At 39.5% G+C, this 24,694-nt stretch overlaps 1 protein-coding gene across 2 annotated transcripts in view; it reads right to left on the minus strand.

The window, feature by feature from the left end:
• Positions 1–24,694, minus strand: part of asic4a (acid sensing ion channel subunit family member 4a) — a 150,808-nt gene that overhangs the window by 118,334 nt on the left and 7,780 nt on the right. Inside the window, exon 1 of one of the 2 annotated variants that reach the window (XM_088314552.1) lies at positions 20,058–20,073. The exons of the other annotated variant lie outside the window; for it this stretch is intronic. The gene's annotated coding sequence lies outside the window, so the exon portion shown is untranslated. Of the gene's footprint in view, positions 1–20,057; positions 20,074–24,694 lie in introns of those variants that run through there. 2 annotated transcript variants of the gene reach the window in all.

Genomic DNA, 24,694 nt, shown 5'->3' on the forward strand with positions numbered 1-24,694 from the left:
TGTTTACTGTGAAATGAGGTTTTAATCTCTGACCCTACTCGAGAGAGCGAAAATTCAAAGTCCAACTTTCTCGCAAATGTTAAATAGCTACTTGGGAATGAGACTTTACAGAAGAAATCTCATGCATTGAATCTTGGACATTACTGCCTAGAGTTGGCACATTCTTAAAAAAAATTATAGTTTGTTCTTGCTTTCGCAATAATCAATTTGTTTGGCAATAGTATGGCTGTAATACTGTGAAAAGCCAGTCAGTCCATCAGTCATTCCAGGAAATGGCTACTGTTTACTTAGCAGCAGCTTTTTTTTTTTTTTTTTTTGTGTGACCATTGAACAAACAGGCTATAATTCTCACTCCGTCGCATTTTACAGGAAAATGCGAACTCTTTCTACCATGCTTTTGCTTGATTAACATGGAGCCTTAGCTGAGCTCTAACATTCCCAAATTATCATAAGAACATTAATTTGCAGGCTAGAAAACCTACAATTGCTGACTATCGGTATGTGTGTGCCCCGCTTAATCTGTGTTTTATTACATCGGACCAAACTTAAATGAGAATAGTATCATAATAAATACACAGGCAGTTCATTTGCATTTTTTCCGAAGTTCCGCGAATAGACATTATCAAAACCTTTCTCGTTGACGTTTCAGTGCAAAACACCTCCTGAAGATACGGTGATTTAGCGATTCCAGCACCTGCTAATCCGGCCAGTTTTATGCAAAGTCATGTTTTGGATACTTTACCGGACTGAGAATTTCTGTTATCGGAGTAAAGTTTCCTGGCTTTTCCAAATGAAAGTATACTTTGCCGGCATTAGCCTACCAAGCTCATTATCTTCAGCGACATACTCACAATAACAGCCAATATCAGCCTTTCCCAAATATTTTAAGCCATGCATCCCCCTTCAACATCCACACTGAGCTGTCTTAATCTCATGCACAGCACTTTGGAAATCTCGGGTTTACGTCAATCATCGCACACATCACCGGCGATTATCCTCGTACAAATTTGGGGTATACAGTAGAACATCGTAAGAAAAACTGTTTGGCTATTCTTCTCTGAGGTTGAAAAGTTCAAGAAAAAGAAAGCACATTAAAATTATTCCCACTGTGAGTTCATGTAGATGTTTTTTTTTCTTTTTAGTTTGTTTTGGCCAATGGCTCTCTTTAGTACAGTGAGATTATAACCAACTTTGTCATGAGAGGCCTCTCAGGGTCACCGCTATACGAGTGCGAGGAGACAGGTAATACATAAAGAGTCCGAATACGTTTAATGGGTTGATCTAAGACAGATTTCGACAGCTGTGGGGAAGCTGCTAAAGTTTGGTAGTAAATAGACCACTGTGACGGTTTCATCACAACCCACTGCAGAAGACCCCTGAGCCAAACGGATATAATGTCCTTGCGTGATGCTGATCAAATCCGATAGCCCCTCGGCTGTACTTGCTGAAAGCGCACACTCTTATTGTGGTTTTGGGAGAAAAGACTTTTTCTTTTGTTGTTCTTATGTAGTCCTTAGAAACTGGGGTTATGTGTCCTTTTATATATATATTTATATATAAAAGATGCACAGGGGCGCGGCGGCGTTTGAACCCAGCAAAGGTTTGTTGATAACAGTGGCACGGGGTCAGCAAGGCTTTGCTCTTGTTGGAATATACAAGCACACGCGATGGTTTTTATTTGTAAGCCTGGTGATCGGTCAGGTCAAGAAAGTCAAAGTCAAGTTTGACATTTCTTGTAGGAATAGGAAACAAATTCACCCACTTTATAAGACAGCAGTTTGCTGTCCATCCATTGTTTACCGCTTACGAGCATCGTAATTTCAAAGTTGGTGCTGCATCCAATATTCTGATGGACATAAGATAGGTTTCAGCAATATGTTTGCAATATTTAAGTTGTCTCAATTAGTTACACAACGAGAGAGTCAAAATTATGCAACACTGTACTCATTGTGATGTAGTACAGTTCTATACCTCCGCAAACTAGGTAATAACATGATAATAAACATTCAATAATAACCTTTCAAACATTCAAATCTGTGTAAAGTTGAAAGTTGTATCGCATTAGTCATTGTTTTGTGCAAGTGGTCATAGCGTGGCTTGTTGGTGTCGCATTTGGCGAATCTCGAAGGTGCTGCTTTAAGACCATTAATTATCCAAAATAGGTGGCCAAGGGGCAATGACCTGAGAGTGTGATGGCAGTTGGTGCGGACTATTTTTTTTCTATTTCTTCAGGCTTTAGAATTGGTTATTTAAACAGTAATTAGTGAGGTGGCTTATCTGCAAAGATATCTAGGGATGACACAATTCATCGAAAACATGGATCATGTGTTGAATTTCCTGAAAATTCTTGATTAGATACGGAATATATATGCATCTCACATTGCCAAATGAATGCTTTGTTTTATTAAGATTGAACAGAAATCACAAAGGACGCGCTGACAACACAATTAGAGCGACTGCTAATGACCATGTCAGAACATGCATCGTCGATCATGACGTGATCAGTGAAATTAAAGTCGACTGACATAAGCAAATTGTTTCCAATCTGACAGGCTCATCCATCAACCCACTGGCAGATTCTTTCCTGTCAGGGAAAGTGCTCAATCTGCTCTGCTGAGCTGTGCTGAATGGAATACAAACAGCTCATAGTGAAGGTGTTCTGACTTCTTGTGTGGCCCAGCAAAGAAAAAAAATTTTATACTCACAGTAAATAAATAAATAAAATCAGATAAAATTAAATAAATAACTAAATAAATACAAAATCAAATAAAATTAAATTAAATAAATAAATAAAATTAAATAAATAAATTGGAAGAAAAAGACCAAAATAATAGTATTATTATAATAATACAATTATAATAAGGCGCATTGTTGATTTTTTTAAGTGCGCTTTCAAAACCCGACACGGCCGTAATTTTTCCATTGCAGTGTGGCGCTGCTATAAACATTTGTTTAGCACCAAAGAAACCATTACTAACTACAGATAAGTCAAACGAATGAACCTCCACGCTGAGTGATAACAAGTCTGATTGATGCCCTGGCAGCCACAAGACACTATTCTCCTTTCCAAGGCAGTTGACCATCAACCGTTTGAAGCTGCTGTTATCGATATGTTTTACAATTTAATGAGATAAGAGTATCACGGAAACATCTGTCTCCGAATCTAAACCTTCCAGACAGTTTCTATAAAGCTGTTCAGGGTCAGAACAGGGGGGGAGCCTATTCCAACCGACGATGCCCTGAGACTTGCCTGAATATAAGCCTTGAATGTAACTACAAGGTGTGAAATGACATGCAAATAGGAAAGTGCTTTGAGATAAATGTGTGTGTGTGTGTGTGTGTGTGTGTGTGTGTGTGTTGGGGGGCTGAAGATAGGGTGTGTTTGTGGTATGGAGCCTCATTTATCACCCAGACCAGGAAGCGCACAGCTCCAAATAAACAATTGTAATCAAATAATTCACTCGCGCACCTCTTATATCCTAATTAGCCGCGTTTACGTTGGCAATGATCATTTTCAATTTCACGCCATTTTAACTTGAAGTTAATTAAAACAAGGTTGGTCATTAGCATGGTTCCACACCCTTCCCTCGCCGCTGCACCTGCACGATAACGCGATGCAAATACGGAAAGAGGAAAGAATCGAGTGCTTTCACGTGTCCTTGAGTAGCGTCTCCCAAAATCGCCGGGACGAGAAAAGACAAAGCAAATAAATAAATAAACAGCAAAAGATTTTGTTAAAATAATTTAATATTTTTCGGCAGCGCGTTTCCCAGAATGCTGTTGGGAAGGCAAGTTTCTTCGTCTATCGGAGAAGAAATATGTTCAGCTGCACAGGGCTATAAAAATGCTGAGCAGCATCCCTCATATAATAACGTTGTGGGCATGACAGGCGCAGGCACAACCAGTTGCTTATCAACATTTGAAATGAAATGCACTTTGCCCGGGCAGCGTTTGTCCCATGAAAAATAACCCAATTAAAAAAGCTTTGACAAATGACCGCTCAGGGGGGGGGGCATCGGAATAATAAGCAGAATAGAACACGATAATCAGTCGCACTGAGAAACAAAAAGGCAAAAGGCGATATTGAGGAAAAAGTGTAATGTATGGCAGCTAACGAGTAAAATGAAAAATTTGCATGTGAATGCTGAGAGATGTGGATTCGTCTAAATAGCCTGAAAGACACGGATTGAAGATGACAATCAGCAGTTAACTTTGATCAATACTGTTGATGAACTGAGGTGATTACCATTACTAGCTTTTATACGGAGGACAAAAGTGATTCATGTGGTTGAGGATGACGTTTAACAGTGCTGAGGTGATGATGTAAATGTGACCAGGGGCGTTTCTAGTCACCTTGGAAAGCGTGACCATGGGGGGCCCTCCTGGCACAAAATCATCACCATTGAATCCAGATTTTTTTAAATTTTTTTTTTTAAATAACACAAGTGCAAAATTATGTAAATAAAACTTTAAATAAAATATAAGAAAACATGCAACTGAAATATGCAATGTTTTCTGACTGACTGAAATGAAATAAAAAGGTAAACAAAAAAAAGCATTTCATTTATATTGCGCTTTTCATGACACCCAAATATCCACAATTTAAGAACAAGAAATAAAGGGAATTGTATGACATTTGTTTTGTTTTGTTTTTTGCATCAAATCCGATCATATCATGATCGATTTTAAAGGAGAGCAAATCACTGTAATTTTAATGAATTAAAAAAAAATAAAAATAAAAACACAGTTCCTCCCTTCATCTGTGGAAGTACGTTGTTGTGGCCGTAATAACTTCAACAAGTAACCTGCGGGTTCGAAAAAAACCTTCTGTTGTCTCCAGCAAACACCGTGATGTCATCGTCACTTCAGCCATAAAAAAGATCTTTGCGTAGCAGGTTTATTGATTCTGATCCAATTCCGTAAGAAATAGTCCAAATGAGTTGCCACCTCTTTCTATAAAACTTGTTGCATTTGCACTACTAGGAAAACAAACGAGAACTTATGGCACAAGTTCCAATCAGCAGTGTTGCACATTGCTACTTCAGGTTAAAAATGTCCTCACACAAATGTTCTGTTTTCTTGTTTGCAGCTCTGGTAAGCATTCAGGGTTGCGTTCATGTTTTCCCAGCAATAGTCGTATATTTCTTCAGAGGTGGCAGCCAAGCACAGTGTCTTCAATTAAGCACGAGGAGAAACCCTACTTCCCTCTGAGGCAAGTTTTGTGCTCAATGCACAGCAGTGTGTTGGGGAGGGATGAGGAGGGGGGCTCGGGTGTTTCACAGAGCACGCTCCCTGATTGATGTTTTTATAAGTAAGACCTTGCCCTGTGTTCCCCTTGGGTCGTGTCGACGCTTCCTGGTATCAATCACGTATCATTTCCATTCTTGCACCGTCGCCTGACAGAAATACTGTAAAGGTGATCTATGTGTGTGTGTGTTAAGTAATTATTAAGTGTCCAGCTACACTAATAAATCACTCACATCATACCGACACCTTTCCTTATTACCTTTTTGCCCCCCCCCCTCCTCGCCGCCCCCCACACTTTCTCTCCTGTGCCCGATAAACAACATCAGGGCTGCGATGCTGATACCAGCGTCCTATATTCGCTTTGGCTTGAATGCAGTTGGCTTTCTCAGGATTTTTAATTGCCGTGCAAAACGGCGTAAGGGAGGAAGGGCACGGCGGTCGAACATGTTAGGAGGCTTTGGACGGCTGTGGCGTTAATGAGATGGCTGCTATCAATCAAGGGCGGTGAGAGATGACTGTAAACAAGGCTGTGATCATGGGAGATGCGTGGTGACAGGCAGGGTGTCTCTGTTGTACGCCGCTCGCGCCTATTTGACTTGTGTAAACATGAGTCAGACGGATAGATGGAGCGTAGTCGGGAGATGTGTCGTCAAACGCGATAGCCGTGATTACCCTCCGTCATCAGGGCATGTATAAGCTTGTTTCATGATCAGTCTTAGTAGAGGGCTGCGTGGACTGGAGATGTTTGGTTCCAAGTTGCTTGGTTTTGCAGTGAAAATAAATACTTTTATATTACAATTGAAGGCAGCATGAAAGTAAATGGAATCAATATTTTGCGGCGGTCGTGTTTAGTACACCTGCCTCACAGCTGAGAGGTTCTTTGTTGAACTCTAAGATCAGACCTTTTGGTGTGGCGTTTGCATGCTCTCCGGGGGTTCGTTCTGGAGACCGTACGCTGGCTTTCGATCATTCACACTCCAACACCAAGGTGAGGTTAACCGAAGACTCCAAATATCTGCATTGATATGAATGTCAACGTGTGTCTGTCTTACTGGAATTGGCGACAAGGATGTACTCTGCCTCCTCTGTCCAAAGTCAGCTAACATCAGCTCAAGTTACCTGTGACCCCAAAAAGAACATGTAGGGCTGAACGATATTAGGGGGAAAAAAATTGTATTGCAATTTTACTGACAGATATCGCAATTTCAATTTAATTTGCGATTTCCTTCACAAGTTACAATGACATTAAGAAACGTGACAGAAAATGCCTTTATACAATTTTTAAAAAAAAAAGCTATTACTGTAATAATGCAAGGACATTAAAGCGATTTTGTGAGTTTTTCAAAACTGCTTGCCGTCAAGTAAAATTTTGTGTTCATGAATAATTGTGTATGTGAAAATAATGCAAAGCACCAGTGGCTTAAGTTTCAACTGTCCTTCCAGTTTTGGCTTCCTTCCTGTCTGCTTGGCAATTTTCGGAAGTTATTTCCATGACGACGCCTTTTAACACCATCTTTGGGATGCAATGATATTTAGTGTTAGGAAAAACGAGATTTGAAAAAAAAAAAAAAAGGCAAGTGACTCATGGATGATTTTAACAACAAATTGGCTCGGAAAGGTTAAGTGCCACAAAGCTCCTCTGACGTTTCAAGTTGAATATATGTAGAAGCACTCTCCTTGGCTAAAGGTTCAGGATTCATCACTCTCGCTGTGACACATGAGGAGCTTCAGCCATGCTTGGTGGATGTGTCTGTTTTTTCCTTCCTCGCGCGCCGTCAAGGTTGTGGTCGAGATAGCGAAAGGGCTCGGGTGACAGCAACTGTGTTCCGTTTGTATCAGTGTTGGCACATCTACTGACAACACGCAGGTCGAACACTCGGCAGAGGAAATCCCACTCCTCTCACTTCTGCTTTCATCACGTTAATCAGTGGCAAATTACTCTCCCTCTTTCCCTGTGCTCACACAGGAAGGACTAGGACATGCAGCTATTAGAGGTCTCTTGTTAGTCAGTCAATAGAAGTCCGACAGTTGCATCAAGGTTGCTCCCAACTTCCTTGAACACGTGGGGAGTGGAGCAAAATAAGAAAAATAAATAGAAAGAAAGAAAATCCGCCTTTGGTTGAGCTTCGGCACGTTTGGAGTTTTTATCGCAATGCAGAACACACATGCTGATGGATTTGGTAATGAGGAGTATGCGACTCACAAATATGTGGTCAGAAATATTTTGTGGATGGGAGCATATTTTGTACTCTGAATTTATTTTCTTGGAAAAATTTAAGGAAATATATTTTTTGAATTCATTCTAATAAATATGGGAAGGAAACTAAAGAACGGAACAATTGTTTACGAGCGTTTTTAGTTAAGTGAGGGAACTCACTCCCTCTTTCCTCCGAGGGAATTTGGGAGCGATTAACTGGGCTCATTTGGGCTCATTAACCGCTCGTTGCTAAAATGTGATTGAACGCCTTTGGTTGCATTGCTAACTGCGCTAAAACTTGCAACATGATTATTTGGCAGAACGAGTGATGTTAGGTACAGATTGTGTGAGGATTAAGTATTAAGTGAATTATAAACTTTTAATAGGGAATGTTATGGAAAAAAGCTTACTTTTCAAAATAAAGTCTCACCTTTCAAAATAAAATAATTTGTATGATGTGAAATCACTGTATGAATAATTTGATTCCGTGTGAGTACTAGAGAAGCCAGTAAAAATACTGATGACGTGGTAGAGTGAAATTATAAAATGGCATAATGCACCTTTATTACACATTTATTAATTTGTTGTAACAAAGAGAGGAAATTTAGGATGGAAAGAAAGTGGTCCGTGTCTTCACTCCTTCGCCACATTCAGGCATTTAGACGCGGCCAAAATATTTTTGTTATCACGCCCGCTTAAGATTGTAAAAAGTGGTACTTGTGCACCACTTGTGATCATTAGACAATCTAGCTCAACACGGGGGGGCATGCAAAAGTTGTCACTTTGCAAGTTCTCACTCACAATACTTTTCAACACGACAACACACTAAGCATTCAACTGAGTCGAAAATACCAGGAAAGGAAATTGTGACTTCCCTATCTGCGATTGTGTTCATACGTGAGCTTCAGATCTCAGCGTGCGTCCACCTTTGAGTCCCGCTGCCACGTTGACAGCAAACTGCTACACGGCACAAGAGTAGTACGCTTTGAACAACCCACTCTCCGACTTACTAAAGTTTCTTTCTTTTTCCTGACTCACAAACAAACAGCTGCCGTCAATCTCGCCAACTTCCTGGAAAATATTTCTCATACCTCTTTGGTGACTTTTTTTTCGTCACTCTGATCAAAGAAAAGAAAGAAAATGTTGGATCTTTGTCATTCAAGCTTTCCAGAGATCACAGATGATATTTTTTTACAATTAGTTTCTCTATGCAATCATCCATTTTCTACTGCTCACTTTCATCAGGCACAGGAAAAATCGCAACATACCAAACCCAGTCTAGCGGGAGTGACAGCTTAATCAGAACAAAAAAAAAAAAAAAGTGAATGAAAATATGGATGAAACTGATCAAAATAATCATACATTGCTTCTTTTCAGCGGTCACACTTTCAACACTTTCTCTTGATTGGCTGACAGTAAATTGTCTTTTTCCACCTGATTAGGGCCTACCATTCGAAGCGGTTCATCGCAAGCCAAACAAACAAAAAAGTGTACAGCAGGGAGCGATGAAAGCGAGTAATACGATCCGCAGGGCTGATGGAGCAAAAGTTGACAGTAAATGGCAGTGCTGGCGCTGATTAGCTGATAAGTGCATCGGGTGTGCCGGTTGACGATTAGCTGATAAGTGCATCGGGTGTGCTGGTTGACAAGCAACAGGAGAGAACCGGAGAGTATGTGTCGGCATACAGGAACGAGCAGAGTTGGGATGAAGTGAAAGAAACAGCAAAGTGGAGAGAGGAGCAGCGGGAAATGATGTGGGTTGATGGAACGAGTACAACCTTGCATGATGAGTGCAGCGAGTGACGCGAGTAAGAAGAAAAGTGACTCATTTGAATGTTTCTGTTTCCTACTCTTTTTTTTTTTTTTATCTGTATGTAATAGAAAAATTGTAATGCATTTTATTCTAGGGGATATGTTAATAGATATGGACTCAGTCAACTCACAATGCATCACATTTTTACTCTCAAGTTAAAGCAAAAAAATGATTTTCTCAAGAAAGCCGGGTCACTCGAGGCGCCGAAGCAGTTCAAAGGTTTAGGTTGTTTTTTTTTGTTGTTTTTGTTTTTTTTAATTAATTAATTAAATAGTATTTTTATTATTTATTTATTTATTTATTTATTTGTTTATTTATTTATGTATTTATTTATATTTTATTTTATTCATTTTTTATTTATTTTTTCAAAAGGGATTTTTCTTTAAAAATAAATACTTAAGGATATTAAGGAGTGGGCTCTGCAATAAAAAAGCACTACCTACAATTCTCTCCAACTGTAGTCACACAGCTCTTTGGTTTTCATTTTGATTACACCTCGTAATGTTTCCCATAATAACAGTTTTATTAAACGCGTTTACGTTCAGTTAATTAATTTTCACGGTCATAACTGTAAGTATATTTACAATTGATGTTACCTATTTACGATATTATCTGCATTTAACAGTGAATAGTAAGTTAACACGAAGATTACGATGTCAACACGTTTTGCCGTTTTGTATTTACACAAAAAGCTCACCGGTACATCAAATGGAGAAATAAAATTTTCATTAGGCTCAATTAGCTATACATAAAGGATAAATGATGAAACTGAAAAATCGATTCGCATATCACTGCGATAAAATTCACCGTCCACCAAACATTTAGTCTCCCTAATAAATACAGTAGATATAATATGCCATAATGCGTTTCATATGAGTTCTTTGTAATGACTAAAAAAACGTTTGTACCATATTGTGGAGTGGCTTCAAAACACTCCCCTTGTGCAGATTTGTTGCCATTGATTTATTGCTCATTTTATTTGTTTTGGTCTCATTTGTTGTGTTCAACTTTGCATGGTGGAATGAAAAATTCTTGCCTGGTTTCAGGCTAAATGCCCATTTATACAAGCCTGACGAATGCAATATCAGGACTTACAATGATATATTAGGGCAATTGCGGCTAACAAAATGGAGGATCCCATACTATCGCAAGACTTGAATAGCTTGTGATGAATGGAAATAAAAAAAGTCATGCATTTGTCTGTAATAAATACGTTGTCCAGCTTAGATTGATCATGGACCTTTTCTAATTTGTGTCCTCGAAGCCAGTGGTGCCCAACCATTTTCCCGGTTCATACAAGTCCAAAGATTTGCGGACCGGCAACCGCGGCGCAAGGGAGAGTGTCGGCTACTAAAACAAACGCAAATCTACTGCGTATTTTTATGTAACTTAATATGGTCACTCTTGGAACACAACAGAGAACATATATAACTAATCATAATGCTTTAATCAAGAGCCGCTCGTCGGATATTACGGGCTTTGTAAGTGGTCTGTATTTTGCTAGCTTGCGGCTTTAATGTTAGCATAATGCGACAGAGACAATTAGCATCTTGACACGCTTCAAGAGTCCATCATAGATTGTCACTTTTCAAAATAAAATATTTTTCAGCCTCAAATAATAAATAAACCGGAAGTACTAGTTATTATTTATTTATTATTCTTTTTTTTTTCATCTGTGCGGCCCGGTCCAAAGTGGCCCACGGCTCGGTACGGGTCCGTGGCCCACGGGTTGGGGACCACTACTCTAAGCTGTGTTCAACCTCTGTGTACAAAAAGAGTATTGCGCTTGATTATTATTTAAATGTAACCAAAATAGTAGTCTTAATAGAATTAATGAACCCATTTTTTGCTTGTCTGATACAGTCCAAGTGCACTCGACCGAAGAAAGTGTCTCGCGTGCGAGAGTTCCAAGTATAGTAAACGGAAGCGATGAGCATTTGTTTGGTCAAGCTTCTGGTCGTCACATGCATGAGGAATGCTTGCATGATTACATTTTTCCCAACAACATTTGCGATACGGGACCTGTATTATAGGCCTGCATCTCGTCGGTCAAAAAGGTTGGCAGATGTGGATACGTGGCTATTTTCAGGCGCGCAAGAGGCTGAATTGCTTTTTTTCTGATGGCAGCGAAATCGCAGTTTATGCTCGGCTCCGAGTGACCCCACTCGTGTTGCGTGTAGCTGTGGCTACACCGAGTATGCTTTATTAAGCATGCACTTCTTCCGACGTCAGACCCTGTGTACGATTTATCTACTTTACAGCCGGCTGTAGAAGCTGTGGCCACCACTGTTTGACTCGCGCTTACCATCATGCCTTCGTTTTCATGTCCATAAACATGATAGTCACTTTAACACAACCGCTACCCAATCCGTTCATTTTTTGTACTGCTTGCTCTCATTAGGCTCGGGGTGCTGGCACCGATTGGGTGCTAGTAACGTGCCACATTTACAACTTTTTTTTTTCCTTCATTTTTTTCCAATCTATTATTGCTTATACGATCTATAGATTATGGATGTCTGTGCCGTTGTGGGCGTGAACACATTCGACTTGCATCCTGACTTGCCAGGGGGTTGATTTTAAAAATAAATAAATAATAATAATAATAATAATAATAATAATAATAAATAAATAAATTAATTAATTAATAATAATAATAATAATAATAATGCATTTAATGTGTTTATTTTTACAATGATTCTGAGGTTTTGATGCACATTGTTGTCATACTAATGAATGCAATACAATGACATTCACCACACATGGTCGAGATATCAGATAGATATCACCATTTAATTACTTTGAATGCAGAATTATTGTAACCCTTTTGTTATCCCTTGTTGAGCTCGGCACTACAGTGCAGCCTGTCCAGGACCCGACTGAATAACTCAAAGTAGCTGATGTATCTGGATGAGACCCAGTCTGCCCTCCCGTCGCCATAGCAGCAGTAATGATGGCAGCAGCGCCGGATATAGTGCCCGCCATTCAGACGGCCATCCATAAAATCCCAGCTCGTGTATTTCGGCGTGAATTAGTGTCCATCCTCTTGAATTACACAGCCCACCTGTGCCTTATCTGCAATTATCAAAAAACCATGACCACAGCCTCTTATAAACAACGCAACGTAATGGGCCTGTCATGGGATAAGAGTGGAATCCAATAGCAGATCATCAGCCACTCTGCGCCACAGCTGCGGCGGTCATGTTGACAAGATCAGAAAAGTCCATGTATCCACGCTGTTGACATATTCGCACCAGTAATTTCAACTCGCTCTCACACTTGTCATATATTTTGCCTTGTATACACTTTGTTGCTCAACAGTCTCCGTGCACACTGTCAATAAACGCACCTCGGACTTTATATTGGTCGACAGCACAGCTGCACTCGAGCGTGAAAACTGATGCATTCTGATTTTCATCCGGATGAAACACCTACGATTGGGGCGCTGATCTCCCTCGCCAGCGACATCAACCATGGGTAAATCAGTTTTTTCCTCCGCCATGTCAAGGACTATCAGCGAGCCTCTCGTGCATGGCATTTAAATTGAAATGCGAGGAGCCACTTCGATTGACGGCGAATCAAGTGGGCTGTGTTCACGCCAACCGCGGCGCAAAACGCCCTTTTTAAATGTACCGCATTGCGCCCGCTTGCACATGTCTACGGAAATGGATTTTGAACCATGCGGCTAATACAACGGTGCGGCTTTTCTGTGGATTTTTCTTTCACCGGGAGGGGCGCTTTATAGTTCAGAAAATACGCTACATAAATCGCAATTTTTTTTTCTCTTGGGTCTGTTCTGTTTCAATTAGTAAAGAAGTTGCCGTGATAAAAGGCACTGTTTTAACAATGTGTTTATGTACCTTTATGTGCATTCACAGTCCAAAATCGTTCTGTATATGCAGTAACCATATATTTTGTTTTCAACATAAAAAACTGTGGCATAAAGTCCGGTGCGGTTTGTATATGGTTTTTTTTGTTTATTTATTTATTTATTTATTATAGATTATTTATTATTGTTAAAAAAAAAATTAATTATTTTTGTTTTTTAATTTTCTTTTATATAATTCTAATTTGGGAAATTTGGGGCTTTCGTTGGCTGTAAGCCCTGAACACTGAATGGTAATAACAATGATAAAATAATGAAATATTTCACACTTTGTGTAGTGAATCTACACAAATCTCTTGAGTTTAACAACTGAAACAAATTATTTCCGATTATTTTAATTTGTCGAGATCTACCTATTTACATTGTGTTGCGTAAAAGTTCTCAAACTACAGCAACATCTTTGAATATTTAAGTGGTTCCGAGGTTGCTTCCCACACACTTAAACATGAATCAATGCTGAATGTATTGTGTGTTTTTCTAGTTCAAACGCAAGGAAAGAGGAAGGTCGACTGTCTTAATGATAGGCTGTATTCTTTATCAGTTTAACATTCGGAGCATGCATCCGCACAGGGATGAGAAGGGCTCAGAAGGTTTTGTTTGGCTCCAAGAATGAAGCGGATTCACTATTACGATATAGATATTTAATAATATAAATGTTGAGATTGCTCTATAATAATTAGAGACAGGACGGTTCAGTAGCTTTAATAATATTTTCCAAATCAATGTATGATGGTTATAAATGAAGCTTGCAGCAAAGCAGACAATAAGTCATGCAAACCTCATTAGTCTTCCCCGTTGCGAGTGTGCGTCTGCAGTAGTTATTGCGATTAACTACAATACAGATTGTGCGATTATAGCTAATTAAATTCAAGTTCACTGTGGTCATTGAAATTGATTTTGAAGTACGGAGCGTACCTTTCTCTAACGTTTTGGTATGCCAGACATAAAGCTTAATTGCGTGTCAAGCTAAATTTGATCCAAAGATAAGCTAACGTGTAGCCACAGGATTGTGCTTAGTATTTTTGAGGCGAAAGCCGAGATAGACTCCATGAACAGGATAAGCGGCAAAAAAATAATGGATTGATGGATGGATTGTTGAGTGCCTGTTGAGTGATAGATAGATAAAGAGAGAGATTGAGAAAGTTCCGTCAAAATGGATGCTCAAAATGCTTGCGTCTATCCTGCATGCAAGAAACATATTTGAATTCAGAGAGCAATCTTTAACATCGCAATTTATTTTCCTTTTTCCGGAAAGAAACTTGGCCACAAAATAATACCAGAGTGGTGGAATGGTTTTCAAACAATCGATAGAAAACTTGTAAATAATTCCACTCACGACTTTGGATTTGGAAGTACTTTGAAGGGCATTTATTCGACTCAAAGCTTCCCTTCAGCCAAAGAGAACACCTTTGCAAAACAGCCCGTGATCCAATGCATACCACATCATGTGTCAATGCGAAGACATACAGTACATAATGGATCGAATGGAATGAGCTCACCGGTGTTTCTGAACAATACAGGACATGATGTAACGACTGACATCTTTTCAAAGTCTGCTTCTGCTCTTTCTGACACAAGCAGATTTTCTCCTTGGGTCTTTTGTTTCCCGCTATTGTACGCCTTATCAGAGCATGCGAGAAGTGCACCTACATCGACTGCAATTTATATTAGTCTCTGTCGTCTGTGACAGAGCACAACTCTACATGCTGTCTGGAGCGTTGACGTTAATAAAGTGTTCTTTTTCTGAAAAGTGTAAACTCGTTGAGGATAACTTTTTTAATCATTTATGAAATATTTGTCCATTTTGGTGGTCGTTTGACATCCTTGAAATTTTGTTTGAGATGCAAGAAAATACACAGAGTAAAAAAAAAAATATATATATATATATATATATATATATATATATATTCATTTTGGTATGTGTCCTTGTTCTTTCTTTGGAAGGCAACGCGCAGAGCTTCACAATAGTGTAGTAAATCAGTCTTTAGCCGCGATATGAGTCGTGCATTTTGTAGAGCTGTTCAAACGTGCAGAATATATAGATTATTCCCGGTATAGTGTCATCAAATCAATGTTTGTGTCCCACAACACATCTTGAAAAGTTGTGAACAACCTGTGGACACTTGAAAAGCAGTATATATTATCCTTTGAATGTACGATGCATTGTGCCGATCAAGAAAGGTCAGGGAGGATAAGGTCTAGCTTCCTGCAAGCCTGTTGGAGGTTCGATATTTGTTAGCGTAAGCTCTTGCAATTGGATCCGGTACGTTACGTTATGAAGTATTTCCCTTTATAATGATTGGGGGGTAAGGAATGAGCGAAGGATTTGAAACACAGCCCAAGTTTTCTGTGTTGTCCCTTAATCCTTGAAAGAAGCCATTTTGGGAACGTGTGAATGAAAGACAGACGCTTTGCTTTGAGGCATGATTTCATTCAACCAAGTGCAAAAAAAAAAAAAACATGATGAAATGAAAAAAATCATGAAATATATCATACCATGAAATGTATTTTTTTTCTTACATTTATGCACAAACCCCATTTTGTTTACGCTTGTCAAGAATGCTGATTTCTTTGTAATTTTCTTATCCATCTGTGTCCTCGTCTCCTTTTTCCAGAGTTCCCTGATCTAATGGAGTCACATGTTCCTCGGGACCGACTCAAATCTTGAAGTTTTGGAACACACCAGATTACACTGGACTTTTGAAACGTGTGAAAGACGACAACTAGTGGTTTTTTTTTCAGACGAAAGAGCCATAAAACGAACAGATCTGACAAAACAAAGCAGTGGTCCCCAACCACTGGGACGCGGCCTGGTAGCGGTCCGTGGGCCACTTTGAACTGGGCCGTGGCGAGCCGGACAGATGAAAGAAAGAAAAAAAAATGCAGTTGACGCATGTCAAGATGCCGCTAATATTCAACACACAAGCTAGCAAAATAAATAACAGCTCATATGAAGCCTGCTCGTCACACAACACGACCGCCCCTTCCCTCCAATTTTACATGTATTCTCTTGAACAAGTGTTTACAAATCCCGAGCACCACGTGGAAGAACCATAAACAGCCGCAAACGCCGGCGACCTCCAGCGCATGCAGGTCACCGCCCTGGGAATTGGATGGCATTTCAAAGCGATGACAACACATAACCTGCTAAGGTGTGAGCACTAAAACAAACCATTAAACGTTGATACCGTGTCAGGATATTGGCCACCTGAAGTTTTTCGCTGTCCTACTGGAATTGCTGTGAAACGGTAAACATCCGTGTGTACCGAGACTCTCCGATTGACAGGTGTAAAGGAATGCTTCATATGAGGAGCAGACAGAGGCTGCTATTGAACAAGGTAGGAGGAAAACAGGCTGGAAAGCATCACCGCCTGACTACTAAACACCGCCTTCCATTTTTTTTTTTTTTTTTAAACGTCTGACTGTCTCTCTGATCAGAGGCTTACACACACAAACACACACACTCCAATACAAAAGCAGAGCTAAACACACACGATGCGCGCAGGCGTGGGTTGCAGATGGGCCATGTCACACAGACTTGCCCTACAAACAAGCTCAGGAGGGCAACATGATGCCAAAACAGCTCATTAAACACGATTAGCCCATCATTTCCTCTAAGTGAGCACTTTCTCGATGCCTCTGGTTAGCAAAAAAAACAAAAAAAAAAACACATCAGGGTCAGGCCCAAAGACAGGCAAATGAAGACGGGCCACTCACCAATTTGATGACGCTCATGGGAATGGCATGGAGGATAATGTGTTGTTAACGATCACGCAGAAAAAAAAAAAGAAAAAAAACTATAATCACGGCCGGGGAAAGAGCATCGCAAATTGCAGAAGCTTTTTTACAGCTTTTGGCATCAAAGCCGTAACATTATATTTGCAGGCCAGCTGCAGTTCATGATGCTTGGTGAATTATTAGTCAAAAGCCAGAGGATGCTTAGATGAGATCTAAACATTAATGTTATTATCATCCCACAGATTTTTAGAACTTGGAAAGTCTCTTAAGACTGGACTGAAGATTGCCATCAAGTCGGAATAAGATCTTTTCGTTTCAGCACAATCGGGGCTCTTCACTCATTTACGGACAATAAGTGCATCGCATCATCCAGAGAGGTGTTCTTTAAATACTGAACCACACACACACACACACAAACAAACATTTTGCATTTTGGAGAAAGAGTATCTAATAAATGATTAAATCACCACTCTTTTGAAGTTGTTTGTTGAATGTCAACATGACCTTGACCGACACGCTAAAATGGCAGCAAATCAGCATTTCTTGTCTTGTGGGAACGAACAAAAAACCACAGAGCCAGGAACACAAACCAAACAGACAAAATAGATGATTAAGATTTGGATCGAGGGCAGCTTGGTCAAGGTATGCGCGGGTTTGAAGCAATTAGTATGAGACACCTGAGCTCACCTATGTATCTTGAGTTGCCATGGTTACTAGCTGAACGGAGAAACATTGAAGCACTATAAATGCATTGCATGATGAGGCTAACTAACCTCTAAATCCACAGTTTTAAACTCTTTGTCAAGATTATCCAAGATTTATTTTTAAAATATACTGTAAGCAAACTGCCACGTTTTTTTACAGCTCTTATTTTGTGTGCTTGACTTGAGACAATCAGCCACGAACATTACACACATGATATAACAGGCCTATTCTGTATTTTGTCAGATGTGTGGAATCACTCACAAAAATCAGCCAGATTATGTTAGCTATCCTCCATTTCCTACTGCTTATGCCGTTCAGGGTCACAAATGGTCCTGGAGTCAATACCTGCTGACTAAAGGTAAAATGCAAACTCCACCCTGAACTAGAAAATTGCAGCGCGAGACTCAGCGTCATTGTTTGAATATGTTGACGAATTGCTACAGCGTGAGAAGTAAAAAAAAAAAAAAACTCAGCAAATCAGAAAGTAGAAAACAGCCATTGATGGATTTTGTACGTCGATATTAGCGTCGCGGGTGAGTTGGAACTATAGACATGGAAATCCATTGGTCCCCAACCCGCGGTCCGTGGCCCGGTACTGGACCGCGGGCCGCTTAAAGAAAAAAATTACTTGCAGTAAGTCTGGTTTATACATTATTCCAAGCTGAAAAATATTCTATATGGATTTATTTCTCTCCGTTACATCCATCTTGACGCATGTGAAACTAATTGCCTCGGTCGCATTATGCTAATAGTAAACCCACAAGCTAGCGAATCGAGTAAAAAAAAAAAAAAAACGAGCCTGCTGTGCAGCCAGCAATGTTACCGGGCCACAAAAGTTATGACCCGTTACACCGCCGAAAAAGGGGCGGAGTCCACTGCACAAGACCACCATACTTAAACAACACTTTTGAAATAAGGTCAGATCTACAAAAATGTATTGTAAGTTTCAGAAAAATGCATTTTCCTGTAAGCGATACTTCTAAATTATAGCCGACTGACATTGAAATGATCTGCAAACACAAGTCACCCGACACTTACTCAAGATTGACATAACCACTGATGATCTCGCCTTTTGAAGATGAGGTCTCTGTGATACACAGCCGTGAGAGTGAGAGGGCTTTTAATTAAAGACCTGAATGTCGGTTTTATCGATGAATACTTTCAAGCTAATGCTCTGTCAGTTGATACCATGGATGTGGAGAGACTGGGAGGGGGAGTTATTTACACCAGAGAAGCAGAATAAATCTGCTTTGATGCTTCGTGAGCTCTAATCAAATGAAAGGTTGGTGGAAATTATGCACACAGATCCACCGGCCCTCGTCGATGAAGATGTTTGTTTTTTTTGCTCTAAAAATGAATCTCACTATTAATGAATTTTGAATGACATATTTCACGCATGTTGCAATAGATAGAAAATTGGGAGATGTGAATTTTTTACTATAAAAAAAAATGGGTAAAAAAATATTGCATCATAAAAAAATGGTATTAGCGCATTTGATTATTCAGACTCCACAGTGCTTCTTTAAATGAGGACAAAAATCCCATTTTTCTCCAACAAGCTCAGTTTGTATGTTTTTTTTAATCAGGAAACTAAAATTTGTAATGATTTTCTTTTTTATATATAATAAGTGACATCTTGAAAAACGCCTAGTTTTCGGTCACCGTTTTAGACATCAGAACTGATAATTTGAGCAATATTACGTCGCTTGCCTCCCTGCTGTGACACAAATGCTGAAACCGAAAAAAAAAATGAAAAATAAACCACGCTCCAAAAGAGGGTGAGACAATTCTCATCACCAAAAAAAATTAAATAAAAATAAAACACCACAGTCTTGTATTAAATGCCTCACATTTTCATCTATATTTTCAACATGCACCCAATACTGTTAAATATATTGCAAAAACCTTGAACTGCAATGCAGTGGACAGCTATTGAAAAGCTGGTTTCATCTTAAAAAGTTGCACATCAATCACTGTCAATGCCACTGTTCCACCCCCATCGATTATTATCTTTATACAGTCAAAGCAGAATCTTTGAAATGGATCTCATGAGAGTGTGTGACTGGTCATTATCTTTGTTTGTCGTACGCGACCAGCAGCCCAAGTTTATATGAGGAGAAATTCAACACGATTGTACTGTCATAAAAAAAAAAACCGAAAATCTTGCTTTCATGTCTTGTTCCTATCACGGCCACTCAAAAATACTTCCAAGTGGCATTCTTTTCAAATTGTGTATCTTTTATACTGGGAGAAAGGGGATCCGTATGTAACCCTTTTGTCCGTCTTCTACGAATTCCAATCACTCTCCAGAGCCAGGTGAAACCAAATTGGGGAGACAGTCTTTGATTCTTCAATACGCTGTTTTTATGCATATTTCTTGGTTTATTCATATATCCAATATGACTGTCAGACCCTGAAGGCCGAAGCCGCTACTGAAAGGATTAAGTTCAAAGGCAAGTGAGAAAATTACTCACAGACTCAAGTCTTTTAGCCGTGCAGTGGTCCTTCTCAAAGCAGTGAAACATCGCCATGCCTCACGGGTGGTGAGATGAACGCTTGACCAGCCCGTTCCACCTTCCGACTGGCTGAAGCATTAAAGTTCAGCTTTGCAGAGGTGTCTCAAAGTTTGGGTTTAATCATGTGGATTTCATTCTTTAGAGTTATTCACCCTTATTTGGTTACTGTCAGAGCTGCATCTATACCGCAGGTCTCAAGCCCAAAATAGCTTAAAACAAAAACAAAAAAAAAAGTTCTTCACAATAGTATGGTCATCGGCGGCCATTTTGCCCTGAACTGCCACTTCCTGTCGCCTGAAAATGACATCACAGTTTGATTATTTCATCAATTTAGTTTGATGTTTCAAGACAAAAAACACAGCAAACAGTGTTCTGTTAGCCGCTGAGTTAGCTGTTAGCATGGCATGCTAACTAGCCATAGCGGCAGCGTCAACATCATTAAAGTTTGACTTTGACAGAACGAGTGGGACAATTAGCTCGCTTCCCCATCCAGTCACATCGCTGTCATATTGTAGGCGCTCCAAGATAAGCAAAAGTTCAAAAAGTAATCCGGAAAAAGAAACGACTGGGCACTCATTAGCCGTATTAGCTGAGTGTCCGCTCCTGTTTGTACACTTAATGTGTCATTTAGGCGTGATTAATGAGTCATTTAATCACACGAGGACACCTGGAAGCTTGCGGATATGTCTCATTTTCAAGTAATATCAGATAAGCACCGATAAGCCTAATTAATGGATGATATGTAAAATTAAAAGTCCCACTGCTGTTGTACTATACATCATCTTTCTTGTCCAATCGTATTGCATGGTCGGAACGAACTGCAGGATAATTAAATTCAAAAGATTACTATACCACAATATAGGATGTATTATGATCATATCATGTTTTTTTTTTGTTTTTATTTATGTCCGTCTGTTGGCATGATTGTTTTGCTGTCATCCTCCACAGCAAAGCCAATTTCCCAAACAATAAAAATGACTAACTCTGAATGAGCGCAACATTGTTGATGATTGCGAATCATTTCCTCGGTCTGACTGATGCAAATTGAGGTGGTTAAAGAAGCCACCTAATTTTGCGATGACAAATTAGGAGGTATATCAAAGCATTGACTGCCCAACACTGGTGATTAGGCTGATATGATTTTTTTTAATTTCTCAATTTTTTTTAAACTTCTATTTTTTTACTTAATATTATCATTTTTACGACTTGACCTTTCATACCATTTGCAACAGGCTTAGTGAAATATATCCCTCTGGGGAATGCGCTTGGGAATCTGAGTGGGATGAGGGCAAAGTTAATCACCCGGTCCTTGTCAGGTCTTGGGTATACTTTTGATGATAAAAAAAATAAATAAAATAAAAAAAGAAATAAATAAAAGAATAGCAAATAGTTATGTGTTCTGAACAAGAAGGTTAAACAAAGCAGCACAAAAAGGTTGCTCTGTTTTGTTCAAAGATAATGAAAAAGCTCTTTCCTCATTCCGTCGCAGAAACAAGAAGTCAATTTAAGTTTATGCAAAGAGAGTTGAAGAAGGAACCTATTAAAAGCATTCATGTGCCTGTCAGAAGAATTCCTAATGAAACACTGCACAGGTCGTGATAAAGAGGCATGATAAAGGTTCACCGATTGACAATTACGTTTTATTTGTGCATCAAGAGCAGCAGCATTAAGTCTGAGAGGATTCTTAAATGCAGTTGACTTGAAAGCACAGAAGCAAAGCAACATTTGTGGAGTAATTGTTTTCTCCGGAAACAATTATCGGTAGCTTGCCAAATACACACACACACACACGCCGACTATTGGGGTGTGTGTGTGTGTGTGTGTGCTTGCTTCAGCGGTAAACAATCAAGGGTATAAAATGAAGGAATGTAAATTATTCCCGACTGAGTTTGGAGGGTATGACACTTTAATATACATTCAGCTTCTTTCAATCCTCGGTTCCATCCAAAGCGGGTTCCATTTTCATCGCGGCAACAGAACCCAAATTTGTACGGTGTATATGAAAAGTCTACACACCCCTGTTCAATTCTCAGTTTTTGTGAATTAAAAAAAAAAAAGTAAGACCAAGATAAATAATAATCTGTAAAACTCCATTTATTTATTTATTTTTATATCTTTTCGGAGAGAGGAAGTACAGAAGAATTACAGACAAAATAAGTATGCATGCATAAGTGTGCACACCCTCTTACAACAGGGATGTGCTTAAACTTAATCCTATTCAAATTCTGAAGAACCCATAAAGTTTTTGGGGGGGAAGTTCTAGTAGGCTTTTCTTGACTTTTTTTCCCCCCTACGCTTTCTAGCAAAAACTAAAATTTTGTGCTTACATTGACTGATAATTGCAAACCGTTCAGAATTCCTGGCACCTTGTCGAAGATATCAGTCAAGGTTATTATAATGAACAAAAATGAAAAATAAAACTAATACTAAAATTGAAAAAACATTTTGGTGAAATCAAGTAAAAATGAGTGTTTAAAATAAAACTGGTAATTACCATAAACTACTTTTTATTTTTTTATAAAACTAACTCAAACTTATAATGATGTTGAAAATCCTCCATTTTCCTCTTTGTCAATTAATGTTAGAAATCAGCTTTTTGGGTAAATTTTAAATTTAAGTTACCATTTTTAAATAATTTCAGTATTACGGTACTCTTGAAAAAGTTCGAACAGTTGTTTGGGAAATTAACTATAATGAAAAATCCCAAAACTATCATAACCTTGGTCCCATCTGAAGATAAGTTCCTTTCATCATGAACAGTTTTTGGAATTATGGCCCAAGAAAATTTTGTAACGTGCTATCATCCAGACTTGAAGGTCTGCGGCGCCTTTGCACACCATCAGCAGAAATGGAGACAAAAAAAAAACCTGCGAGAGGCCCACATATTTTTCGTTCCTGATATGAACACCTCACACTGCCACCAAGACCATCATCACTAATTAGATACTCACTCGGACTCCCAAAAGACGAGCATTTCCGTCTTGTCATTTTCTCAACGTTGACGCATCTTATCACAGAATCGTTTTTGTCACCACATCACGGTTCACTTTAATAAGGCCTCAGGTACAAACATCGTTTCTCACAACCCAACCCGTCAATGATGTTTCACATCATGCATCACAATCGAGATCCGACTGCCATATCTAATTGACGCCGGTGGTAATTACATGATATGAGTGAACGAACACGGGTGGGCTGATAGAATGTCAGCGAGTTATAATGAGGTGACGGTGCCCACTTTGTCCGCCACTGCCATTAGGTGTGCCATCACCCGACCGGTCTGGCTGCCATGCCAACGCGGAGATCTTTGGTGTGTCAGTAAACAGAATTCCCAACAGAGAAAAGCTCGAGTTGAGGGTATTCCAAGTACACTTCTCCGGTCAGCTGTATCGAGTCGTTCCAGTGATTAGCACATGCAAGGATGGTGGCATTTGGTCAGCTTGAGGACATTGCGGAACTTGGCCGCTCCATTAGGGTTTGTCACGCAAACATGAATCAGATGTAGATATATTCCACTTTTTTTTCCCCTCGCAGCATTCTTCGCTGACCCATAGCCCAACGATGATTATAAGCGGCACGGCTATTCAGTGATGGCTGTCGCTATTGCTTCGGTAGTGCTCGGGAAATTTTACAAGCAGCTGAGCCATTTCTGGACAGTAGAGTGCTCATTTGCCAGAGAGGTCATGGAGGTTGTTTCAATGCACTCAGTCACGATCCTACATGTTTCATTGATTGGATCCAAGAAACTCTAAGTTATGTGCATGGGGTGAGCTACACCACACTGGGCAAATATAATTAATGGTGGAAAAGGGCAAGTCAAGTTGACCGTGGTTGGGACTTTGCCGGACCGCCCTGAAACTGACTGGGCGTTCTGGCGGACTGAGGACGTTTTCTAATACACACCCCCGGTGAATTTCACAACTTGGTAACAGAAAGGAGACTAGGCTTTAGACTGGGTGAAAGCAGGTCTAAGTTGTGGTGCAGGTTTTGGTGGATTTGATCCACGCACAGGCACACAGATTGTGTGCTCTGCTGATATTTGATATATTAGCAAGTTTGTTTTGGTTTTGCCACGTAGACCTACGCTGATATTTACAGGGAATAGGAGGAGAAGATGCAATCAAGTCAGCTGTGTTCACGCCCACAACGGCCCCAAAAAAAATAAAAGTTTTGAAAACTTTATTCAGTCTCGTGTTTCCCCAAGTCGCCGTTTTAGCTTTTCTGCATTTGATGTGGAAATTTTAGATTTAGGTATTGCTGGACTTTGGTTTTACAAATAGCACTGACATTCCATCCTGTCCTCTTAATGTTTCTTACACACAAACTTCCACATCATTGACATGCAAGGATCAACATGATAGGCAGTATCTGTGGAAAACAAGATAACAGTTCCCTTTTTGTATTCCAATGTTTGACTTGCGTAATTATATCAGGCCATCAGTAGTCAGGAGCCGCCGCTATAACATGGCCGGTTGTACAATGCCGTAACGGACAATAATCATTTGTAATCTGCTTATTCTGTTTATTACAGCTGCATTGTGTGAATATTAAAATCACATGGCAACAATAGTTGTTCATTTAACAGTGATGATGAT

The sequence above is a fragment of the Idiotropiscis lumnitzeri genome, chromosome 14, assembly GCF_059441095.1.
Source record: "Idiotropiscis lumnitzeri isolate Australia: NSW breed Sydney's pygmy pipehorse chromosome 14, RoL_Ilum_1.0, whole genome shotgun sequence".
Taxonomy (NCBI): Eukaryota; Metazoa; Chordata; class Actinopteri; order Syngnathiformes; family Syngnathidae; genus Idiotropiscis; species Idiotropiscis lumnitzeri.